General features: G+C 42.3%; 1 protein-coding gene across 1 annotated transcript in view; it reads left to right on the top strand.

Annotated features, from left to right (window-relative positions):
• Positions 1-14,341, top strand: part of LOC139354112 (uncharacterized) — a 94,068-nt gene extending 79,727 nt beyond the window's left edge. Inside the window, exons 3-4 of the mRNA XM_070998379.1 lie at positions 13,422-13,761; positions 13,855-14,341. The gene's annotated coding sequence lies outside the window, so the exon portion shown is untranslated. The remainder of the gene's footprint in view (positions 1-13,421; positions 13,762-13,854) is intronic.
• Positions 14,342-24,559: the final 10,218 nt, after the last annotated feature.

Raw genomic sequence — 24,559 nt, 5'->3', positions numbered from 1 at the left:
CTTATGTTTGTATGTCGGTGCGTTTGTTTGTCACCTGCACAACTAAATTGCAAATGATTTGCTGGAATAAATTTGTGGAATTTGTAACGTTGTTTTTAATTTTAGAAATAGTTTAGCCGTATTTGTAGGTCGAGAAAAGTAGTTGGAGTGGACTGTATTAGATTGTTTTTGTAAATATACACATGCAGCTGGAACACAGTAAAAAATAAAGAGTGCAAATCTTAAGGGAAAATTTTATGACCGGGAATTTTTTACTGCGGCTGAGTTATATTTTACACACGATTGGAATTGAAAATATATTTGACAAATATTTTCGTTGAATAGTAGCACTGAAATATTTACTGGAATTGTTTCAAGTGTGCAACTGTGGGCAAAGGAAACTGGAATATTGTCGGGCACAAGTAACGGAATTGAAATACATATATTAAGTGCCGTTGCGTCGGATTAATCTCTTTTGGATTTAGACAATATATCATACAGAAAGTTAGTCGAAATAGGGTTCGAAAAACTGGCTGTATGACCGGCAATTATAGTAAGCGGAACTTATCTGGAGTGTTTCAAGCCTGCTGGGACAAAATCAAAGGAAACTCCAGGAGAGGAAAGTCCAAAGATTTTGAAATCCTGCTCGAACTGGACCAAAATGTTGGGGCGGTGCGGCTTGATCGGTGAAATAATTGAAGCCCCAAGATCGAGTGGTACGCATAAAAATACGCGGGTACTTTTGGGTTTTTTACGCGACGTGCGTAGGTGTTTATTAGTACACTTTGAAACATGAACTGCTTAAGCCTAACTTAACTTAAGCGCTCCAGAGCAGAGCGGAGACTTAGGGGAGAGATAGAGAGGGAGAGCGGACGGCAGTGCGAGCGCGCGAGATATAGAAATCTGGATAAAACTGCCGCTCGACACTGTCTCCTGAAATTAAACGCCCTTTTGGCGTGAACACGCGGTATCACCGCAAGGTATTGCTTCGCGCAAATTTGCTTTTCTGTATGTGTGTGTGTGTTCGTGTATGTATGTTTTATGACTATTCTGTTTCGATGTCAATCGTATATTAAACAAAAACGAAATATATACTCGAATATTTATAGTATTTTCATTCGTAGTTGCAAAAATTTGATCAATAAAACAACAACAACAACAACAACAACAACAATAGCAATAACAAAATGCGATTTATAAAACAAACCAGACAAATTAAACTTCGAAATGTCGATCAAATTTGTGGTGAGAGGGATAGGAGCGGAAAAATTACACACAGCCCATTATTACCGAATTCGATCCGCGCTCTAATTGTGGGACCATCTTATTGTGGAAAGACAAACGTAATAATAAGTTTAATCGAAAGTCCCAATGGACTTAAATTTCAAAATATATACATTTATTCAAAATCGCTGTATCAGCCCAAGTATCAATATTTAATGAAATTAATTAAACCAATTAAGAGGATACACATGTTCACGTTTTCAAGGAGAAAGTCGTCAGTCCAGAAAGAGCTAGACCACACTCAATTATGATAATTGATGACGTAATCTGTGATTAGAAAAGAGCAATAAGAGATTATTTCTGTATGGGCCGCCACAAACACATACACTCCTTCTATCTATGTCAAACTTATACAAAACAAGGAAGAACGCTATAGTCGAGTACCTCGACTATCAGATACCCGTTACTCAGCTAAATGGAGATATGCAAGCAGCAAAGCGAGATTAAAATGCGCCACCTACCGGCGGTATACAGATTTAAGCGTTATGGGCGTTAGAGTGGGCGTGGCAAATTTTTTTTGGATCAATCGATAGGTATCGACGAGACCAATACATTTCAGTTACAATTTTTTATCTAGCATGAAAATTGTGGGCGTCACAGGTTTTTGCGGTTTGTGGGCGTTAAAATGCGCGTGGCAAACTTTTTTTTGAATCAATCGATAGGTAATGACGAGACGAATACATTTCAGTTAAAATTTTTTATCTAGCATAAAAATTGTGGGCGTCACAGGTTTTCGCGGTTTGTGGGCGTTAAAGTGGGCGTGGCAAACTTTTTTTTAGGTCAATCGATAGGTATTGATGAGAACATTACATTTCAGTTAAAATTTTTATTCTAGCATCAAAACTGTAGGAGCCACAGTTTTGGGCGGTTTGTGGGCGTTAGAGTGGGCGTGGCAGTCTACTGAAACAAACTTGCGCTGCGTAAGAAGCTCAGGAATCTGCACGCCAAATCTCAATAGCCTAGCTCTCATAGTTTCCGAGATCTCAGCGTTCATCCGGACAGACGGACAGACGGACAGACGGACATGGCTAGATCGACTCGGCTAGTGATCCTGATCAAGAATATATATACTTTATGGGGTCGGAAACGCTTCCTTCTGCCTGTTACATACTTTCCGACGAATCTAGTATACCCTTTTACTCTACGAGTAACGGGTATAAATACCAAAACATTTAATACGTGACAACGCTAATTTGATTATAGTTTTTAAACAAGATGAAATGAATATTAAACATATTTACAATGATCATGTTATAGGCAATTTGACTTTTAGGCAATTTATAAAAATTTGTGAGGAATGCTGGAAGCAAAAATATGAATTTGTTCTCATAAGTAAAGATAATGATATTGATAAAGGACGATATAGAAAAGGATTCGATAGTTTTATACATCTGTAAAAACACACACACACACACAGCTCTCGATCAGCTCTGGATCAGCTCGGCATCAGCTTTGGATCAGCTCTGGATCAGCTCAGCATCAGCTTTGGATCACCTCCGTATCAGCTATATATATGTATATATAATATGCGATAATATCATATATTTTACTAGTAAATAATTGGATTTTAAACAAACAACAACAACAACATCAACAACAACAGTAGCAGCAATGGTGAAATCAAAAAATAAGTCAGTGTTGGATGATCTGGTTCAAACCAGATTGTTGTTGACACAGAAATTGAAGAGCATGAAGTCGAATGAAATGGATCGAATTAATATGCTGGAAAATACCTTTAAACCAATTACAAAACATTGGAATGTGATTGCGGAAAATTTTCTAAAAAAGAACAAGATGGCGGATAAATACAACATTGAGAATCCGACTAACCCGAACAGCAACAACAATAAGCGTGAACTGATAAAGTATGAGGATCATCATCATCGAGGTCGTCGTCGAGAAGGACAACAAAAGCAGCAGCAGCAGCAGCAGCAAACAGAAGAAAAAGAAGACCATATCAACGAAGAAACATGCAGCATGCTGCTGCTGCTGCTGCTGCTAAGAATGACAATGATGATGTTGATGTGTTTGATATGGAATTTAATCGTCCGCAAATAACGAGTTTTCCAATAACCAACAACAACAACCCACCCGACTTGATAGATACTTCCAACGATATACTATCAAACTATACTTCATTTTTAGATAGTCAAAGAGCAAAATACACTTATTTATTAGAAAACACTCCTGCACACAACGGCAACGACGACGACGATGACGACAACGCAGTAGTTAGTAGTAGTACATCTGCTGCTCTCCCTCTCCCTCCTGCTCCCCCTGCCACCACAGCTCTCCCTGCTGCTGTTGATGTTGATGATGATGATGATGATTACGATTTAAAATTAAGTCTTTTTAAAAATCTCAAACGTAATGCTAACATTGAGAATTTATCTTTAGCAGCAGTCCAATTACCTTCTAATTAAAAAAAATACCTTCTAATCTGCTACAAAGAGATTCTATGCTTGAAAAATGTCGTAATGTCAATGGACCCAAATTTCGTAGATTTAACAAAAACACAGCACAGACATCGTTGAACACTATCAATTTTGCGCCAAGACCACACACACACACAAAAAAAAAGAAGTGCTCACACAGAAAATTTATCTCTGCCTCAGTCTTCTTCTTCTTCCTCTAATATGTTGCAGCAGCAACAACAACAAAATCTTACTCCAAGGAGGATAGAGGGTACAAGTATTGGGATGATCCGAATGAATTAATCGAGAGATTGCGATTACTATTAGCATCCGAGAGTGCTGGAAATACCAATCACAATAACGAAATTATATCCATTATAGAAGAGCTTAGAGAGGCAAATATAATAAAATTAATCAGATTAATAAATTTGGTGAAAGCTCGAATTCCTCATCGTCCGGAGGAGGAGGAGGAGGAGGAGGAGGAGGAGGAGGAGGAGGAGGAGGAGGAGGAAGCGGTTCAAGTCTAAAAAAATACATCTTAAATCGACAAGAGAAAACGGATATTGATTTAAACAGCTTGAGACAGAGCATAAATATTATAAAAAGCAAAATAATTACATTAGAAGCAAACCTTCAATCAGATGTCACTGAAAGTGCGAATTTTATAAAATTAACCTTAGAGGACTACTCACAAGTTATTTATACTAAGTATATAGAGCGATTAGAAGAAAATATATAACGGCTTTAGGACGTTCTCTTTAAATTACTCTCTACACAGCTACCTACGGATGAGGTGAAAAGAATTAAAGTACAGTTCCCCTTTATTGTTAAAGGTATTGAAAATAAACAAAATGAGTGACAACAACAACAACAGCAACTTGCATGCGGATAAAAGACAACTCACCGAAGAGTTGCATAGACAAGGACGAACAAATTTCATTAGACGACGTGTGACAATGAAGGGGATAGATGATTTATGGCAAGCCGATTTAGTTGAAATGATACCCTATCAATTATATAACAAGGGATATCGTTATCTCCTAACTGTTATTGACACTTTTTCGAAGCAAGCATGCGCTGTTGCTATTAAAAACAAAACAGGAGACAGTGTCACAAAAAGTATGAAAAGCATTTTCGATGACGCACAAAGAAAACCGAAAAACTTACAAACAGATGATGACAAAGAATTTTTCAAAAAGACATTTCAAAATCTCATGAAATTAAATCATATTAATCATTATTCAACGTAAAGTATTTTAAAAGCCAGCATCGTTGAACGATTCAATAGAACCATCAAAAATATGATGTGGAAAGAGTTCAGCTATCAAGGTAGCTACAAATGGATTAATATCTATAAGGCATTGATTGCTAAATATAATAACACATACCATACAACAATTCTGATGGCGCCAAACGATGTAAGTTTTCTAAATGAAGAATTACACCTCCAAACCGTTTACAATCATCTGAAAATCACTCATAAACTAAAATTCAAGGTTGACGATTTTGTGCGAATAAGTAAATATAAACATGTGTTTGAAAAAGGTTATACTCCAAACTGGACAACTGAGATATTCCAAATCAAACGGATACAAAATACCAATCCCATTACGTATATATTGAAAGATTATCAGGGAAATGATATTAAGGGAGGATTTTACGAATATGAGCTGATGAAAACTAAATTTCCCGATACATATCTAGTGGAGAAGGTTATTAGACGTCGAAATGGTAGAGCATTCGTTAAATGGTTAGGATTGTCATCAGAGCATAATTCCTGGATTGATTTGTAAAAACACACACACACACACACGCAGCATACTATATATGTGTATGTGTAAAGCCTATAAACATTTCATTCCCTCCCGAACCGTTAAGATGTCGATAACATTAACACTAACAGGCAATACGTCAGTACTTGTTGCAGATTATTTTCCTCCAATTGAACTTGATCAGAACTATCAGTGTGCGTTAATCAGTCTGGACTCTTATAATTCAATTCCAAACGTTGACGTAGGCAATAATTTATTTCATATTGGCAAACATACGATAAAGATCCCTGTAGGTTCCTATGAAATCAGCGATATTAATGACCTATTGACGCGAAAATATACAAAGTTAACAAAGAATGAGCCCGACGGAAGTCCCAAATTTTATCTAGTTCCAAACTATAACACTTTGCAATCGGAAATTTTCTCTGCCACTGATAAAATATATTTCAATAAGGAAAAGTCAATCGGCTCTTTATTGGGATTCACTTCGAATACATTCAGTCCTAATATATTACATACTTCTGACAAGGCAATTGATATCACAAAAATTAGTAGCATTTGTATACAATGCAATATTATAAATGGAACATATATAAACAGCGAAACAGCAGATACACTTCATCAGCTTGCGCTTGTCGTTAGTCCTGGATATAAAATAACTGAGGTACCACAAAATGTTATATATCTACCAGTAAACACAAAAGAAATACATTCGATAACTTTAAAAATTTGTGATCAAGACGGTAATCTGGTTAATTTTCGCGGTTAAAGAATTACAATAAGATTGTATTTAAAATCAATATAAAAAAAATGATTATATACAACAACAACAACGTCTATAAAAAGGCATTATCACTTAATTCCCCCCTCACTCGCTTTACCAACGTTGAATAGATTAGCTACTCGACAACAACAACAACAACGACGACGACGGCGACGACATCAACAACAAATCCCATTAAAAAATTTTTATTGAGTTTAGGATTCAAATTAAAAAAAAATGTGTCATATAATTACGTGCTCGAGAAACCGACTATTGAGAATTCAATAATAAAGAAAGATTATCATAGTTATTCACCCTACATGCGGTCGTATAAGAACAATGACGAAATTCAGATTGCCATACATAATCAAGATTTGTATGTGTTGCCAAGCGAAAGTTTTCTTCACATTCAAGGACGTATCACAAAAGTTGATGATAAAATCGAAACCACAATGGCTCTATTGAATAGTTGTATTGCGTATCTATTTAGTGAAATACGATATGAATTGAATGGTATTGAAATTGATCGAACACGACATTTGGGTGTAACCAGCGATTTAAAAAATTATTCATCAATTAAACAAAATCAAGAACACTTGCTCGAAAATTCTGGATGGTCCATCGCAGACAATTTAAAACTTGAAAGAGGAAACTTTAATTTTTGCGTGCCGTTGAACCTGTTACTTGGATTTGCTGAAGACTACAATAAAATACTGCTCAATGGGAAATACGAGCTAGTTCTATTAAGAGGAAAAGATAACGATGATCTTTATAAGAGCACTGCTGAAGCTTTAACAATGAGTCAATTAAAAATTACGATTTCGAGCATTGTTTGGAAAATGCCTCATGTACAATTGTCTGATGCTTATAAATTGTACATGTTTAATGTAATAAACAAACAAACACCATTATTGATTCCCTTCAGGTGTTGGGATATATATTATAACCCAGTAGTTCCACAGACTACTACATTTATTTGGAGTGTTAAATTATCGCATTTAAAAACAATAAGAAGTATGTTCATTGCGATTTAGTCGATGTGAAAGTATATCTAAATTCTGAAGTGTATCCGTATGATAGATAAAATTAAAATTTTACTTATAATAGATATGCACTATTATACGATATGTATTTCAATTTTCAAAAAAGTTACTACGGCTGTGAGTCACAACCGTTATTATCGCTAAAGACTTATAAAAATAAGGCTCCCATTATTGTCTTAGATGTAACGCATCAAAATGAAGCAGTAAAAAGCGGACTCATTGGTATACGAATTGAGATTAAAACACAAAGTAATATCCCTCCAAAAACATCTGCATACTGTCTCATAATTCATGATAAATTATTCGAATATACACAGCTATCAAACGAGGTTAGAAAAATATTATAAATGTATATATATATGCGAATATTTTTTCTATTTCGTTCTCTGCGAGAATGCAAGCAAGCATTAGTAGCAAGTCGAACTGCAAGCTAGAAACTACAATCAAAACGGGGAAAAAAAAAATAAATAAATAAAAATGTTGCGAAAATTATTCATTGCAATTATTTTACTATTCGATTATAATTCGGAAGGAAACTGTAATCCTATTCCGAATCCTGAATTTGCTTCTATTCTGATTATCACCAATAATATCAATACAAATACAAAAAGGGTGGAATTTAATATAACATTATCGAACAACGAGCAAAAATAAACATGATAATAGATTTAAACGAGGTTTGGTACTATACGAGCGAATGCCTCATTCTTTCCCCACGATCGATGAGGCAGTTCAAAATTTCCGCCGAGAGTTAATTAGAAAAGAAGAGGATATTGGTAGAATAATTGATGCGACCATTGCGGTATGTAGATATTTCAAATTAAGATACTTGAGAAGTATTGTCAATATTCGATGCAGTTATCATAGCCATTTCAAAAATAAAATATTACGAATCTATTGCCACCACTTTTATGCTGTAAGCAATTCCAACCTGGTAGAGAAAAATTATTTGTTCAAACGAGACTTTACCAACGATGAGGAAGATAATGATGAACCCAACCCCACCAGTCTTCAGTTAGTGAGACACATCGGAACGCATAACATCAATGATTATCAACAGGTTTTGCATATGAATATTCAATAATAACAACAACACAAAAAAAAAAAAAATAAAAATGACGTTTACAAAAAAAAACAAGGAAGAACGCTATAGTCGAGGACCTCGACTATCAGATACCCGTTACTCAGCTAAATAGAGATATGCAAGTAGCAAAGCGAGATTAAAATGCGCCACCTACCGGCGGTATACAGATTTAAGCGTTATGGGCGTTAGAGTGGGCGTGGCATATTCGCGTGACAAACTTGCGCTGCGTATAAGGCTACGGAATCTAAATCTGAAATCCCAATTCTCTATCTTTGATAGTTTCCGAGATATCCACGTTCATATTTACGATTTTTTGAAGTTTGTGGGCGGTTTATGGGCGTTAGGGTTAGCGTGGCAAACTTTTTTTGGGTCAATCGATAGGTACTGATGAGAACATTACATTTCAGTTAAAAATTTTATTCTAGCATCAAAACTGTAGGAGTTACAGTTTAGGGCGGTTTGTGGGCGTTAGAGTGGGCGTGGCAGTCTACTGAAACAAACTTGCGCTGCGTAAGAAGCTCAGGAATCTTCACGCCAAATGTCAATAGCCTAGCTCCCATAGTTTCCGAGATCTCAGCGTTCATCCGGACAGACAGACGGACAGACGGACATGGCTAGATCGACTCGGCTAGTGATCCTGATCAAGAATATATATACTTTATGGGGTCGGAAACGCTTCCTTCTGCCTGTTACATACTTTCCGACGAATCTAGTATACCCTTTTACTCTACGAGTAACGGGTATAATTATTGATTTCATTCAAGAATATCTACACATTCTGTCGCCCGAGGATAAAGAAACTCTCCAAAGTATACATATGCGATTAGGGCTCTTTAGGATTCTATCCTATTGGAATTTCGCAGTCTTTCTGCGATGCGCAGTTTTTTTAGTACTATTGTGGCCATGTTGCATACCGCAGACCAATTTACTTCTGATTCAAGCATAATGTCCACCAGGTTACAAGCGGCTGGCGTCCTCCCAACCCTTATGCTCAGATCTCTTTGTTCATTTTCGAATCTCGGACAGACAAAAAACACGTGTTCTGCGTCTTCATTATCCGACTCGCAGAGTGGGCAGTGCGTATAACGTTCATGCTTAAACCTATTTAGATAGTATTTAAAGCATCCATGTCCCGTCAACAGTTGCGTTAAGTAAAAGTCCACATGTCCATGCTTCCGTCCCAGTCATCTCTGTAGTTCTGGGATAAGCTTATACGTCCATCGTCCTTTGCTACTATTTACCCACCTCTCTTGCCACTTAGCAATGGTGAGTTCTCTGCACCTTTTCCGTAGGGATTCTGCAGTTGCGACCCCTGTGCTGCCTGCGGGGATGTTAGCTGATTCCACAGCCAGCAAATCAATCGGTATGCCTCCCGATATTACCAGTGCCGCGTCATGGGATACCGAGCGGAACGCACTGCATACCCTTAGGGCACACAACCTCTGCACGGAGTCGACGTCTTGCATATAACTTCCATTTTTTGTGGCTCGAGCCCATATGGGAGCAGCGTACATCAGCGTCGATGTGACAGCACTAACCAGTAATCTACGTCCTGGTTGCCTTGGTCCCCGAGTGTTCGCCATAATTCGCAAAATCGCGGCCGCGGTCCTACTTGCCTTGCCACTAGCGTACGCTAGATGTTCTTTGAAAGAAAGCCGGTGGTCGATCATGACGGCCAAGTATTTTAGGCTTGGACGCGATGTAATTGTGGCTTCTCCAATTTTGATAGTAGCCGCCTCCACTTTCTGCCTGCTACTTATCAGGACTGCTTCAGTCTTGTGCGCTGCCAAGGCGAGACCCTTGGAGTCGAGCCATGCGCTTGCTCGTTTCCCCGCTTCGTTGCAGATTCTTTCCGCATGTGGGAGTTTCTTTGCCGTAACTACTATGGTAACGTTGCCGCTATGCAGTACTGCTTAGTGCCGTACAACCACCTTTTCCCCTCAATGGATTTATCTGCGATTTCACACAGTTTACCGACGGCGTCGATGGTGGATAGCCCCTTCCGAAAACCATACTGCATCTCTGAGAGGCCGTTGGTTTCTACAAGGGCACCTTCTAGCCGGGAGTGGATTATTCTTTCGAGAATTTTACCCACCGAGTCCAGCATGCAGAGTGGCCTATACGAAGAAGGCTCCTACGCGGGTTTTTCACCCTTTGGTATGAGTACCAGCCGCTGTGTTTTCCACCGGCTAGGGAACACACCTTCCGTTAGGCATGCATTATACATGTCAACTCACTCCTTAGTATTTAGTATTTGCTTTTATGGCAATTTTGAGCACTTTATTCGGGATTCCATCTGGTCCCGGTGCCTTCAATACCTGGAGGACTTCTTCGGCACTTGTGAGCTTTATGCTCGCCCTGTTCACGATCAGTGAGGTTCGCGCCATACCCTCTTGCTCTGGGAATAGTGTTTCCACTATCCTTTTTAGGCTGACTGGGCATGTCGGTGATGGCCGACTAAATACCCGCAGCCGTTTTGTGACGAGTTTATATTCGAAGCCCCATGGGTTGGAGTCTATTTCTTCGCATATATTGTTAAAGCACCTGCGTTTGCTCTCTTTTATAGTTTTTTCCAGGGCTCGACTTTTTCCCCCGAAATATATTTGAAGTGCCTCAAACTCGGGCCTTCTTCTTGAGCGTTGGTATGCGCGTCTTGCCCTGTGGCAGTCTTTCCTGGCTTCCGCAATGGATTGGTTCCACTAGTATGCAGGTTTTCTTCTTGATGGGATTTTCCCCCTTCTCTGCATAGATGCATCACAGGCTACTTTGGTGTATTCTGCGATGTGGTTTGCGCTTTCTTCAGCTGAGCCGCTTGTGGAGAGGTCCTCGAACAACATCTGTACCATCTCCACGTCTAGCGTTTCTATTTTGTACCCTGGCACGGTCTTAGGAACTCGTGGTGGGCCACTTAAAGAAATTATCGTGCAGATTATTGCTGCATGGTCACTACCCGTGTAGGTGTCACTAACCTCCCAGCTGGAGCCCGAGCCCAATCCAGCGTTCACAAATGTGAGGTCAATGATAGAACTGGTGCCGGCTCTTGGGAAAGTCGGTTTTGTTCCAGAGTTCAGCAGCACTAGCTCAAGTGCGGCGAAGCTCTCAAGTAGCGCATTTCCCCTCGCGGTTCGGGGGGAGCCCCACTCCGTAGTCCAGGCATTAAAGTCCCCGGCAATTACGGTGGGGCGATTTTCCCGGGCGTCTTCTGCAATCTCTTCGAGCGCAGATATTGCCTTGGGAAGGCTAAGGCTTGGCGGCAGGTAACAGCTTTAGAAAGCTATACCATTCACTTGGGCCCTAGCGAAGCAATTTCCGCATTTTTCCTTGCTAATATGACGCCTTGGATTACCGCAGCTCCATATTGCCGATTTTAGCTATTATTTGTTACCCATTCTTCGGAATTTGTATTCCTGTATTGCTCGCTTATGAGTGTCATGTCTACGTTTTTCTCGATGACATTTTGCTCCAGCAACGATTGGGCAACCTCGCAATGATTTATGTTAATCTGAAGGAACTTCATTTACCCCTTAGCCTTTGCATAGCCCTCCTGAAGTACGGGCATTTCCCACTCATTGTTGGGTGATCGCAATCTTTCTCCTTTTTGCGTTTGCATAGCATGCAGCAGGCCTTTGCTTTGCAGCCTCTGGCTTGGTGCTCCTTTGCGCCACAGTTGTAGCAGCATTTTGAGCAGTCCTCCTGGACCCTGCATTTCCCTGCTATATGGTTAAGCTCCATACATTTAAAACACCTTTTAGGTGTTAGCTTTGGGCGGACTCTACACCAGGTCCATCCCAGCCTAATTTTGCCCTTCTCCAAGAGTCGCCTTCCTATGTCGGGCATAACTCTTAGTGTGGCGGTTTGGGTGCCTCCGTATGCCACCCTTAGGTTTACCACCGCCGATTCTGGCAGTTCCACATCGAACTGTGATTGAACCGCACATAAGATGTCCGCTTTGTCGGTGGTCTCATCAATGTCTTTTATCTCGATCAGCATTGTCTCAGTCAGCGCTCTGACGTCGACATTGTTGCCCAGGACAGCCTTCATTGTGGTCTGAAGCTCTACGGTTTGCTGTTTGCCTAACGGCCTGTACTGCTTGTCCTAGCTTCTTAAGCTGCGGTTCAGCCTTAACCTTTTTAAGGATGTCGGCATAGGACCCTCCAGCGGAGGCTGCGATGACTATCGCGTCGTTCCGTGGCGGTCGCACCTTGGGCATCCTAGCCTTCTGCTTCACCTGTGTCCACTCCTCTGGCTTCTTCCCAGGTTTTTGGGGTTTGCTGGTGCTTGCTGTCCCATCATGTTTCCCTATATTTACACCTTGACTGGCCTCACTTGCCGGTGCCTTATGCATCGCCTTTTTCGCTGGTACCGCTAACGTCATCCCAGTTTCTTGACCCCTGGGTCGCTTGCTGGTGCCGCTCGCGAGCACTTCTGCGCAGGTTTTTTTAGCTATCTCCTTGGCTTTTTCTTGTTCTTCGACTATGCATTGCACAGCCGACAGGACTTCCCTCTGGAGATAGTCAATTTCGTCGACTATGTCCCTCATGGGGCTTGTTATGGAACGCTTTCCTTCCATTAGCTTCTTCAGCTCCCTGGCCTTTGATCCCAGGCCAGTCAGCTGTTTCAGCATATCCCCCTGCTCCTCATCAGCAGCTTTTGGGCTGCTTTTTTCTCCTGCTGGGGGTGCCAGGCTGCCTGCCACTGCACTCCACCCTTTTTTCTGGCGATCTCGCCATTACACTCCTTTTTTTAAACGGGTCAGCTCCCGTGTTGGCCCAGTTAGGTAGACTGGACAAAGGCGTGTGGAAGCCGTCGGCGTTAGCCGGCGCCGCCAGGCCTTTGTTTGCCGAAGTGCCTCCACTATTGGTTGACCCAACCCCTAGGCTAGCGCCAGGGTGTTGTGCCCCCGATCCCCTGCCCGCCATTTCCACGCCTGGGGAGTTCGATGGTACTGCAGGAAGCTTGGATCTTTACCCGCAGTATCCTGCTGTTTTTCGATCGGACTTTAATATTTTTATAAATTATTTAATAAAAGGGATAAATCTTAGTAATAAGGTTTATGGTTTTTATTTTCTTATTTTTTTCAAGAGAGCCGCCCAAAATTCCCTACGTGCTACGGCACGCACTTATGTGCTTGGCCTGCACCCTGTCCTGCTATATCACCCGCAGCCCCTTTCGCACACTACGATCAGCTGGTCGCGCAAGCGCTTTCCACCACTGATTCAGTGTTTGCGAAAATAGAAAGCGCGGGTGAAAAAAATTTGGCAACTGCTAAACAAACAACGAGTGGAAAGTAATAAGAGGCAGAGATGCCTCCCCTCCCTCACCTACGACCGGCCCCTGCCTGGCCGCCAATCCTGTTGGGGATAGATTCCCAAGCTGCTCCTGGATGTCGTCCACGGCCTTCCGTCCACCAGCTGATGTCCAGGTGCGTGTCCCAAGTGCTCCACGCCGGATGGCCGGCTGCACTTCTGGCTTTATGCTGAAAACTTTATGCTTTCACAACTCTCTCCTCTTGCAGAGCGACGCAGGACCTGCTAGCACAGACGGTCATCGAGCAGCAGGCTGAGGTGGCAATACTCAGCGAGCCCTACAAGGACAAGCATGAAGGCGTATGGCAACGTAGTTCGGACGGCAGAGCAGCAATATGGAGCTGCGGGCAGCCCCCTGGACACCTATCGCAAAGGGAAACACACAACAACCAGCACCAAAGAACCAGCAACAGCAGCAGCAGCAACACCCTATGATGAAGCAGACAACGACGGCGTTTCAAAAACACCACTAATACCAAAATATGTCTATCATGTTAACATTACTAATATATCTTTACTATTGCTTTTGTTAATCTATATTGCAATTGTAATATTTCAAATAGTCTTTTCTTGTTATATAGACTGCATCAATGCTGCGATGATTAACGATGCAGCAGCAGCAGTTCGAAATAATAATAATAATAATCACGAACTTAATAATGTTTACTGTCCTCACAATGCTTAAAAAAAATGAAAAAAATGGAAATAAATTAAAATACTAATATTTCACATTGTTGTGAAATTGAAAAAATCGTATTTAATATTGGGGAGAGCTGGAAGGAGAACGGGAAGGAGAGCGGGAGGGAGAGCGGGAGGGAGAGCGGGAGGGAGAGCGAGAGGGAGAGCGAGAGCGGGAGGGGGGAGAGGTCCGAAAATTTTTTTATCACACATCTAAAAAATTTAAAGTCAATTTTATTTATACTGTTATCACACACACAGCTGGTATAAATTTAAAAAACACATTTTTTTCTTCGTTATCACAAACAACTTAAAAAAAAAAGTTCAAATAAAAACAAATTGAGCTTGGGGGTAGAAATAAAGAAAATTAAATAATTTTTTTTTGCATTGAATGCACTTATCACACATCCGGTGTTCAAAGGCATATCAAACAAAAAAAAAAAGAAAATCACATACTTTGTGTTTGTGTCTAACCGAAGTAGACACTTCCGGGTCTCACCGCGGGACAAGGGGGTAATTAGCACTTGTCGCTGACACGGGGAAGCTTTGCTGGCAGGACGATCACGTCGCGGCAATGGTAACGATGGTTACTGCGATGCCGAACCACAGGCGATGCGGAACTGCGCTGAGGTTGAGCTAACGTAGGTTAGCTTCTAGTGGAGATAGTATATTACGAGCCCTATTTCCATAGGTAGGCACGAGGACGCTTTGCTGGCAGGACGATCACGTCGCGGCAATGGTAACGATGGTTACTGCGATGCCGGACCACAGGCGATGCGGAACTGCGCTGAGGTTGAGCTAACGTAGGTTAGCTACTAGTGGAGATAGTATATTACGAGCCCTATTCCCAGAGGTAGGAAGTAGAACAGCGGAGTTATGAGATGCGTTGATAACTGTTTTATTCTGCATTTGGAACATGTTTATATACTACTTGAAACACGGAAGTTTAGTGTAATGATTAGTAAAGTGAGCTATATTCTAAAGTAGGTCAGGGAATTATGATTATGGTAGCAGTTTGCATAGTTGGCTTTGCGTAGTTGGCTGACACTGCAAAATGTGCTGACTGCATTGGCGGGTCAGTGGGCCGTTCAGTCGGTAAGAAGGTGAGTTAGTGAGACATATAATAGCTGATCAGCAATTTTCATATGCAGTGGGTGCTACTGAGCGCCTAGTACTGTTCCCAACTTGGCTACTGCTTGATTTGTTGGGTGTGGTCATGTTGAGCACCTTTGGGTACGAACACTTTGTATTGCAAGTGATTGTGTGTGCACACACTTATTGCGCAGTTGTGAATTTAAATCAAATTTTTTTCTCAAAGCATACTGTTATCGCACACACAGCTGGTATAAATTTAAATCACATTTTTTTATTCGTTATCACACACAACCTAAAAAAAAAAAATTCAGCAAGCCACCTACTCAAGTACAAAAAATTTAGCGTGGGGGTAGAAGAACAAAATAAATTATTTTTTTTTTCATTGGATGCAGTTATCACACATACGGTGTTCAAAGGCATATCAAAGTGATTGTGAGAACTAATATTGCATCCTCATACAATCAATCAGAAAAAATTCTCAATAATTAGCGCTCGGCAGCCAAATTCAAAGGCAGTTCATAATTGACTTACATTGCCTAAGTACGTGAACAATATTACCCAACATCCAGACTTAGAACCAAAACTAAGCAAGCAAAAATCATGGAGTCCCAAACAAAAACCCAAACGATCAAATTCAAGAAAGTATTAGTAGGAGCAGAAGAAGTACCCGGTTCATCCGGTTGGATTAGCAAAAACCCCGAAAATGCTTCGATGCGGCAGTTGTAAATGCGTGTGTTACAACACCCCCAATTACGTAAGCTCAGAAGAAGAAGAAGAAGACAACGATGTCTTCCCGATCTTAACTCAAATTCCTGAGGACACCATTGAGGATGATAACGTAGGTCTCCACCATAACCATACCTGCTGCGCCTAAACAATAAAAAAAAAAACATAAAAAAAAGAATGTAAAATTACAATTTATTCTTCATCTCTTTTTTTATTTATATTTTCTAATCAAAAAAATAAAGGACTCAAAACGCAAGTTTCTAAATCTAACATTGATGGTGAAGGTGCTGGTACTGAAGATGGTACTGCTGCTGGTGCTGGTGCTGTTGCTGCTGAAAAGGAAGATCCGCGACCCAACAAGATGCTTAGATCCACCATTGTTAACTCTCTTGCTAAACGAGCATCTAAAAACATTGAGAACGTTGTTGCTGTTGCCGATAAAGAAGTTCAAGAATTAAAGGACGAAATTGAAGAATTTCGCAGGGACTACGATGATGTAATATCTAGCAGCGACCTGAGGACCTTACGCACCATAAAAAAACTGTTGACAGTAGGAACAGTACTGACGCCAGGAGACTACAGAGCCTTACGTCCCATCAGGGGGCAATTCATGTGGGGAGCCTTTAACCTAATGCAACGCTATCGCTTTTTGCGCGAAAACTTGACAAAAATCCTAAAATTATTATTGAAGATGATGACGACATTTACGGTGCGAGTTACAGATTAAAAAAGAAATGAGCGGTTACGAGGTAGAAACCTGTGTCAATACAGATGATGTTGACGAATTAAAAAAAGAAATAGACGAATTTTGTATTGAGATGAGGATATTCTACCAGACTTTGAACTAAGGACCTTACGAAACATGAGGAAATTAGTGAAGATGTCGCGCAACATTAGAAAACGCTTTAAAGTAGGAGTTTATATATTAATGCAACGGTATCAGAATTTGGGTGAGAGACTTGATAGATGGTAATAATTATATACACATATATAACCTATATTTATATATATCAATAAAAAAAATTATTTACTCCTCAAAATAGAATCTCTTAATGTACAACGTTCTCATTTCAGCTTGCAGTCACAAAAACAAAAAAAAAAAATATATTATGTGAGAACTATACACTGTTAAAAAAAAACAAAACAAAAAAAATTGATTGTTTCTGTGCAACGATCTATGGTCTATATTAATATTCACATAGTATGGCACTATAGCGTTGGACAGAAACAATATCTAATACCTTCAACGATCGTATGTGTGTGTGTGTGTGTGTGTGTGACTTGAGTTGAAGAGTATATTTTTTATGTGTCGAGGAAGAAGACCTGCTATATTTAATAGACCTTTTTACGCGATCAGAAAGAAATATATTTTTAAAAACCATCAAAAATGCGGAGAAAGTGACGTGAAAAAATGAGTATTTTTTTTTGTGTCGCGGAAAAATATTTGTTATATATTTAATAAAATAAATCTTTCCGCGACAGCAAAATAAAGTATATTTCTAAAGCCTTCAACAATAGTGTGTAGAAAAAAAAAGTGAAGTGTGTGATATATTTTTCGTCTACCTCCTTAAGTGCTACTACTCGTGAAGAGTACTCACTTCCAGTGGGTAATGCCGCTTGCTGGACTTCTTCATGTAGGACGCAAAACTGCTGCCAGAGATCGTTTAACTGATTTAGCTTACCGGAATAATAGCCGTCTCGGTGGCGTCGGTCGGCAGAATCCTTGCCATAATTCTTAATGAGCTGTTGGATTTTCCCTTGCAGCTCGTTTTGGGTGTCTAGTAATCGATTGTGTAAATCGATTCTTGTGTGACTTGTTTCCTCTATGAATGAAGTAGACATATTGTGTGTTCCTGTGACGCTGGAAGAAGAAGCGTATCCTGTGAAGCTGGATGAAGCTGAGTTCCTGTGACGCTGGAAGAAGAAGCGTACCCTGTGAAGCTGGATTAAGCTGAAGTTCCTGTGACGCTGAAAGAAGAAACGTATCCTGTGAAGCTGGGTTAAGCTGAAGTTCCTGTGACGCTGGAAGAAGAATCGTATCCTGTGAAGCTGGATTAAGCTCAAGTTTATTGAGATAACCTGTGATTACATAACCAAGCCTAGTGCCTTGTGCCAAAGGTTTATTAGGTCCTAGTTCAAGAAGTTCACCGGTTATTACACGAGAATACACCTCAACCCCTAAGGTTAGGTCAACGGGTCCAGGTTGCCGAAAGTCAGGATCTGCTAACGGCAGTCCCTCGGGAATATTAAGATCGGTATCAATCGGTACTGACGGTTGGTCTGTAATGACTGTGGGAATAATAAATACCACTTTTAGTGTTTTAAACCCTGATGTAACTGATGAGAGCTTTAGTGTTGATCTAATTGCTGTTGATATTTTTCCTCCGATTCCAGACATTTCAATCGGTGACCTTTCCTTAAGAGAGAGCAGATCTGCCATTCTCCTTGAGATAAGATTCACCTGTGATCCACCACCTATTACAGCGCGACATGTTTGTAATTGACCGTTTGGCCCTTGTAATGATACCTTGGCGGTCGCGAGGAGAGTATATCCTCCTACGTCGTCGTAGCCTGCAATGGTTACTGCGCCGGCCACTGGATTGCTAGTCGGTCCTTGGTGTAACAGTGAATGATGCCGTTGCTGGCAGACTCGTCAAGTGGTCGGTGATCCACAGTTTTCAACCTTGTAGACAAAAAATTTGTGCCTGCTCCTACTCGAATAGTGGCTTGGCGCCACGTTTTGGGGTCCATTTCCTGGAAACGGCTACATGCTCTAAAATGACAAATCTTACAGCTCTCTTCGTTGTGAACTGACTGATGGCGGAATGATTCTGTAGGTTGAGCGCTTATCGTCTTCAGCATGGCAGCGCGCCACTCAATAAACGTCAGTACACTCCCTAACGTTGGGATTTCCGTTGCTGCATCCGTTGAATTCTTCAGAGCAGCAAGAGACTGCTGGTCTAGTTTTCTTCGGATAATAAAACACAGGATTGGATCCCAGGATCTTGTGGTGACATAGAGGTTTTGAGAGTACTCATTGAGTTTTTGATAGAGTCATGTAAGGCCCTTAGTTGGCGCGAGGAGCCGTCTATTAGCCTATAGTCAATAATTTTTGCTATGGCGGCGAATACTTGTATTTTGCCGTTCTGGTACCTGGCCTTCAATCGCAACCAGGTGTCGTCATAGCCACCCTGTGAGAAGGCTGTGTCTGTCAAGACGTTTCTCGCTTCACCACGAAGCGAACTCTGTAGAATATGTAGTTTTTGACTGGCCGAATATGGTTTATTATGTACCAATTCCACAAAGAGATCATGGAACCGTGGCCAGTCTAGATACTCGCCGTTGAACTCCGGAATGCTAATTGGCGGAAGTGCCAAGTTTAGGCTCATTGGCGAGTCGTTTTCTCGAAGCAGGTTCATTTCGTATTCCTCGTACAATGTGTGGAATTGAGCTAGCTCTGCTTGTGCCAGGGCTGCGGCCCCAGATGTGCTGTCCAATTCGTCGTGGGCTTGCCTCAGCAACGACCAATGGAGATCCAGGTGCCTTTGTAGGGCTGGGGTGACGGTTGGGGCGTTCGAGGCTAATGTTAATGATGACTCCAATTCGTTGCATCTTCTCTGCAACTGTCGGATCACCGTGTCAATTGTGGAATCTCCTTTGACTTGATCTCTTGTTTTGATCTTGATGTTGCCCGAAGTTCGTCTCGGGGCCTTCGGAAGCCCGCTTCCAGTCGGCATGTTGTCCAGAAAGATATGCTGATATTTTTCGACAAGCTCCTTAAGTGCTACTACTCGTGAAGAGTACTCACTTCCAGTGAGTAATGCCGCTTGCTGGACTTCTTCATCTAGGTCGCAAAACTGCTGCCAGAGATCGTTTAACTGATTTAGCTTACCGGAATAATAGCCGTCTCGGTGGCGTCGGTCGGCAGAATCCTTGCCATAATTCTTAATGGGCTGTTGGATTTTCCCTTGCAGCTCGTTTTGGGTGTCTAGTAATCGATTGTGTAAATCGATTCTTGTGTGACTTGTTTCCTCTATGAATGAAGTAGACATATTGTGTGTTCCTGTGACGCTGGAAGAAGAAGCGTATCCTGTGAAGGTGGATTAAGCTGAAGTTCCTGTGACGCTGGAAGAAGAAGCGTATCCTGTGAAGCTGGATGAAGCTGAGTTCCTGTAACGCTGGAAGAAGAAGCGTACCCTGTGAAGCTGGATTAAGCTGAAGTTCCTGTGACGCTGAAAGAAGAAACGTATCCTGTGAAGCTGGATTAAGCTGAAGTTCCTGTGACGCTGGAAGAAGAATCGTATCCTGTGAAGCTGGATTAAGCTCAAGTTCCTGTGACGCTGGAAGAAGAAGCGTATCCTGTGAAGCTGGATGAAGCTGAGTTCCTGTGACGCTGGAAGAAGAAGCGTATCCTGTGAAGCTGGATTAAGCTGAAGATCCTGTGACGCTGGAAGAAGAAGCGTAACCTATGAAACTGGATTAAGCTGAAGTTCCTGTGACGCTGGAAGAAGAAGTGTATCCTGTGAAGCTAGATTAAGCTGAGTTCCTGTGACGCTGGAAGAAGAAGCGTATCCTGTGAAGCTGGATGAAGCTGAGTTCCTGTGACGCTGGAAGAAGAAGCGTATCCTTTGAAGCTGGATGAAGCTGTCGATCCTGTGACGCCGGATGACGAAGCGTAACCTGTGAAGCTGGATGAGCTATGGTTTCCAGGGCGGGTGGATGTGGTGAACTTAACGGGTCTTCTCACCAGTCAGAGGTTCAGCGTTTGGTGGGAAGGGGTTTGCTTGAGTGTGATCCTTTGTTGGTAAAGGATCACGTCGGGGTCACCAATGTTTGTGCCTAACTGAAGTAGACACTTCCGGGTCTCACCGCGGGACAAGGGGGTAATGAGCACTTGTCGCTGGCACGGGGACGCTTTTCTGGCAGGACGATCACGTCGCGGCAATGGTAATGATGGTTACTGCGATGCCGGACCACAGGCGATGCGGAACTGCGCTGAGGTTGAGCTAACGTAGGTTAGCTACTAGTGGAGATAGTATATTACGAGCCCTATTCCCAGAGGTAGGAAGTAGAACCGCGGAGTTATGAGATGCGTTGATAACTGTTTTATTCTTCATTTGGAACATGTTTATATACTACTTGGAACACGGAATATTAGTGTAATGATTAGTGAAGTCCAGAGCAGCTAGAGACTGCTGGTCTAGTTTTCTTCTGATAATAAAACACAGGATTGGATCCCAGGATTTTGTGGTGACATCGAGGTTTTGAAAAGTACTCATTAAGTTTTTGATAGAGTCATGTAAGGCCCTTAGTTGGCGCGAAGAGCCGTCTATAGGCCTATGGTCAAGAATTTTTTCTATGGCGGCGAATACTAGTATTTTGCCGTTCTGGTACCTGGCCTCCAATCGCAACCAGGTACCGTCATAGCCACCCTGTGAGAAGGCTGTGTCTGTCAAGACGTTTCTCGCTTCACCACGAAGCGAACTCTGTAGAATATCTAGTTTTTGACTGGCCGAATATGGTTTATTATGTACCAATTCCACAAAGAGATCATGGAACCGTGGCCAGTCTAGATACTCGCCGTTGAACTCCGGAATGCTAATTGGCGGAAGTGCCAAGTTTAGGCTCATTGGCGAGTCGTTTTCTCGAAGCAGGTTCATTTCGTATTCCTCGTACAATGTGTGGAATTGAGCTAGCTCTGCTTGTGCCAGGGCTGCGGCCCCAGATGTGCTGTCCAATTCGTCGTGGGCTTGCCTCAGCAACGACCAATGGAGATCCAGGTGCCTTTGTAGGGCTGGGGTGACTGTTGGGGCGTTCGAGGCTAATGTTAATGATGACTCCAATTCGTTGCATCTTCTCTGCAACTGTCGGATCACCGTGTCAATTGTGGAATCTCCTTTGACTTAATCTCTTGTTTTGATCTTGATGTTGCCCGAAGTTCGTCTCGGGGCCTTCGGAAGCCCGCTTCCAGTCGGCATGTTGTCCAGAAAGATATTCTGATATTTTTCGACTAGCTCCTTAAGTGCTACTACTCGTGAAGAGTACTCATTTCCAGTGGGTAATGCCGCTTGCTGGACTTCTTCATGTAGGTCGCAAAACTGCTGCCAGAGATCGTTTAACTGATTTAGCTTACCGGAATAATAGCCGTCTCGGTGGCGTCGGTCGGCAGAATCCTTGCCATAATTCTTAATGGGCTGTTGGATTTTCCCTTGCAGCTCGTTTTGGGTGTCTAGTAATCGATTGTGTAAATCGATTCTTGTGTGACTTGTTTCCTCTATGAATGAAGTAGACATATTGTGTGTTCCTGTGACGCTGGAAGAAGAAGCGTATCCTGTGACGCTGGAAGAAGAAGGGAATCCTGTGAAGGTGGATGAAGCTGAGTTACTGGGACGCTGGAAGAAGAAGCGTATCCTGTGAAGCTGGATTAAGCTGAAGTTCCTGTGACGCTGGAAGAAGAAGCGTATCCTGTGAAGCTGGATTAAGCTGAGTTCCTGTGACGCTGGAAGAAGAAGCATATCCTGTGAAGCTGGATTAAGCTGAAGTTCCTGTGACGCTGGAAGAAGAAGCGTATCCTGTGAAGCTGGATTAAGCTGAGTTCCTGTGACGCTGGAAGAAGAAGCGTATCCTGTGAAGCTGGATGAAGCTGAGTTCCTGTGACGCTGGAAGAAGAAGCATATCCTGTGAAGCTGGATTAAGCTGAAGTTCCTGTGACGCTGGAAGAAGAAGCGTATCCTGTGAAGCTGGATTAAGCTGAGTTCCGGTGACGCTGGAAGAAGAAGCGTATCCTGTGAAGCTGGATGAAGCTGAGTTCCTGTGACGCTGGAAGAAGAAGCGTATCCTGTGAAGCTGGATGAAGCTGAGTTCCTGTGACGCTGGAAGAAGAAGCGTATCCTGTGAAGCTGGATTAAGCTGAAGTTCCAGTGACGCTGGAAGAAGAAGCGTATCCTGTGAAGCTGGATTAAGCTGAAGTTCCTGTGAAGCTGGAGGAAGAAGCGTATCCTGTGAAGCTGGATGAAGCTGAGTTCCTGTGACGCTGGAAGAAGAAGCGTATCCTGTGAAACTGGATTAAGCTGAAGTTCCTGTGACGCTGGAAGAAGAAGCGTATCCTGTGAAGCTGGATGAAGCTGACGATCCTGTGACGCTGGATGACGAAGCGTATCCTGTGAAGCTGGATGAGCTATGGTTTCCAGGGCGGGTGGATGTGGTGAACTTAACGGGTCTTCTCACCAGTCAGAGGTTCAGCCTTTGGTGGGAAGGGGGTTGCTTGAGTGTGATCCTTTGTTGGTAAAGGATCACGTCGGGGTCACCAATGTTTGTGCCTAACCGAAGTAGACACTTCCGGGTCTCACCGCGGGACAAGGGGGTTGTTGAGGCCAGCGCCACCCTGTCCTCGACTTTACGTAGCACGTCCCGGTTCTAATAAAACTCGCAGGTTAACATATATCCAATTTATTATTCAATATATAACTGCTGGCTGTATGGCGTTACATATAGCCGTGAGACAAAGAAGTAAGGAAACCGCTTTAAAAATAATCGTAGCAGACGGTGGCTAGTGCTGTACTGAATAAGCGCGGGCGAAGTAAGTGCTCGCGTACCCCACAAGTGCGCTTAAAGCTTGTGTTGAACGGTACAATTCCAGCCACTCATCTGCTGATTGGAACATTACAGCGGGCTCATTATATCTGTCTATTGTAACAGATTTCGGCGGCGACAGGGGTAATGAGCACTTGTCGCTGGCACGGGGACGCTTTGCTGGCAGGACGATCACGTCGCGGCAATGGTAGCGATGGTTACTGCGATGCCGGACCACAGGCGATGCGGAACTGCGCTGAGGTTGAGCTAACGTAGGTTAGCTTCTAGTGGAGATAGTATATTACGAGCCCTATTTCCAGAGGTAGGCACGAGGACGCTTTGCTGGCAGGACGATTACGTCGCGGCAATGGTAACGATGGTTACTGCGATGCCGGACCACAGGCGATGCGGAACTGCGCTAAGGTTGAGCTAACGTAGGTTAGCTACTAGTGGAGATAGTATATTACGAGCCCTATTCCCAGAGGTAGGAAGTAGAACCGCGGAGTTATGAGATGCGTTGATAACTGTTTTATTCTTCATTTGGAACATGTTTATATACTACTTGGAACACGGAATATTAGTGTAATGATTAGTGAAGTCCAGAGCAGCTAGAGACTGCTGGTCTAGTTTTCTTCTGATAATAAAACACAGGATTGGATCCCAGGATTTTGTGGTGACATCGAGGTTTTGAAAAGTACTCATTAAGTTTTTGATAGAGTCATGTAAGGCCCTTAGTTGGCGCGAAGAGCCGTCTATAGGCCTATGGTCAAGAATTTTTTCTATGGCGGCGAATACTAGTATTTTGCCGTTCTGGTACCTGGCCTCCAATCGCAACCAGGTACC

Source organism: Drosophila suzukii, assembly GCF_043229965.1.
Source record: "Drosophila suzukii chromosome 2 unlocalized genomic scaffold, CBGP_Dsuzu_IsoJpt1.0 scf_2c, whole genome shotgun sequence".
Lineage (NCBI taxonomy): Eukaryota > Metazoa > Arthropoda > Insecta > Diptera > Drosophilidae > Drosophila > Drosophila suzukii.
Note: the sequence above shows the minus strand (reverse complement) of the source record. Positions and strands in the feature narration are given on the sequence as shown.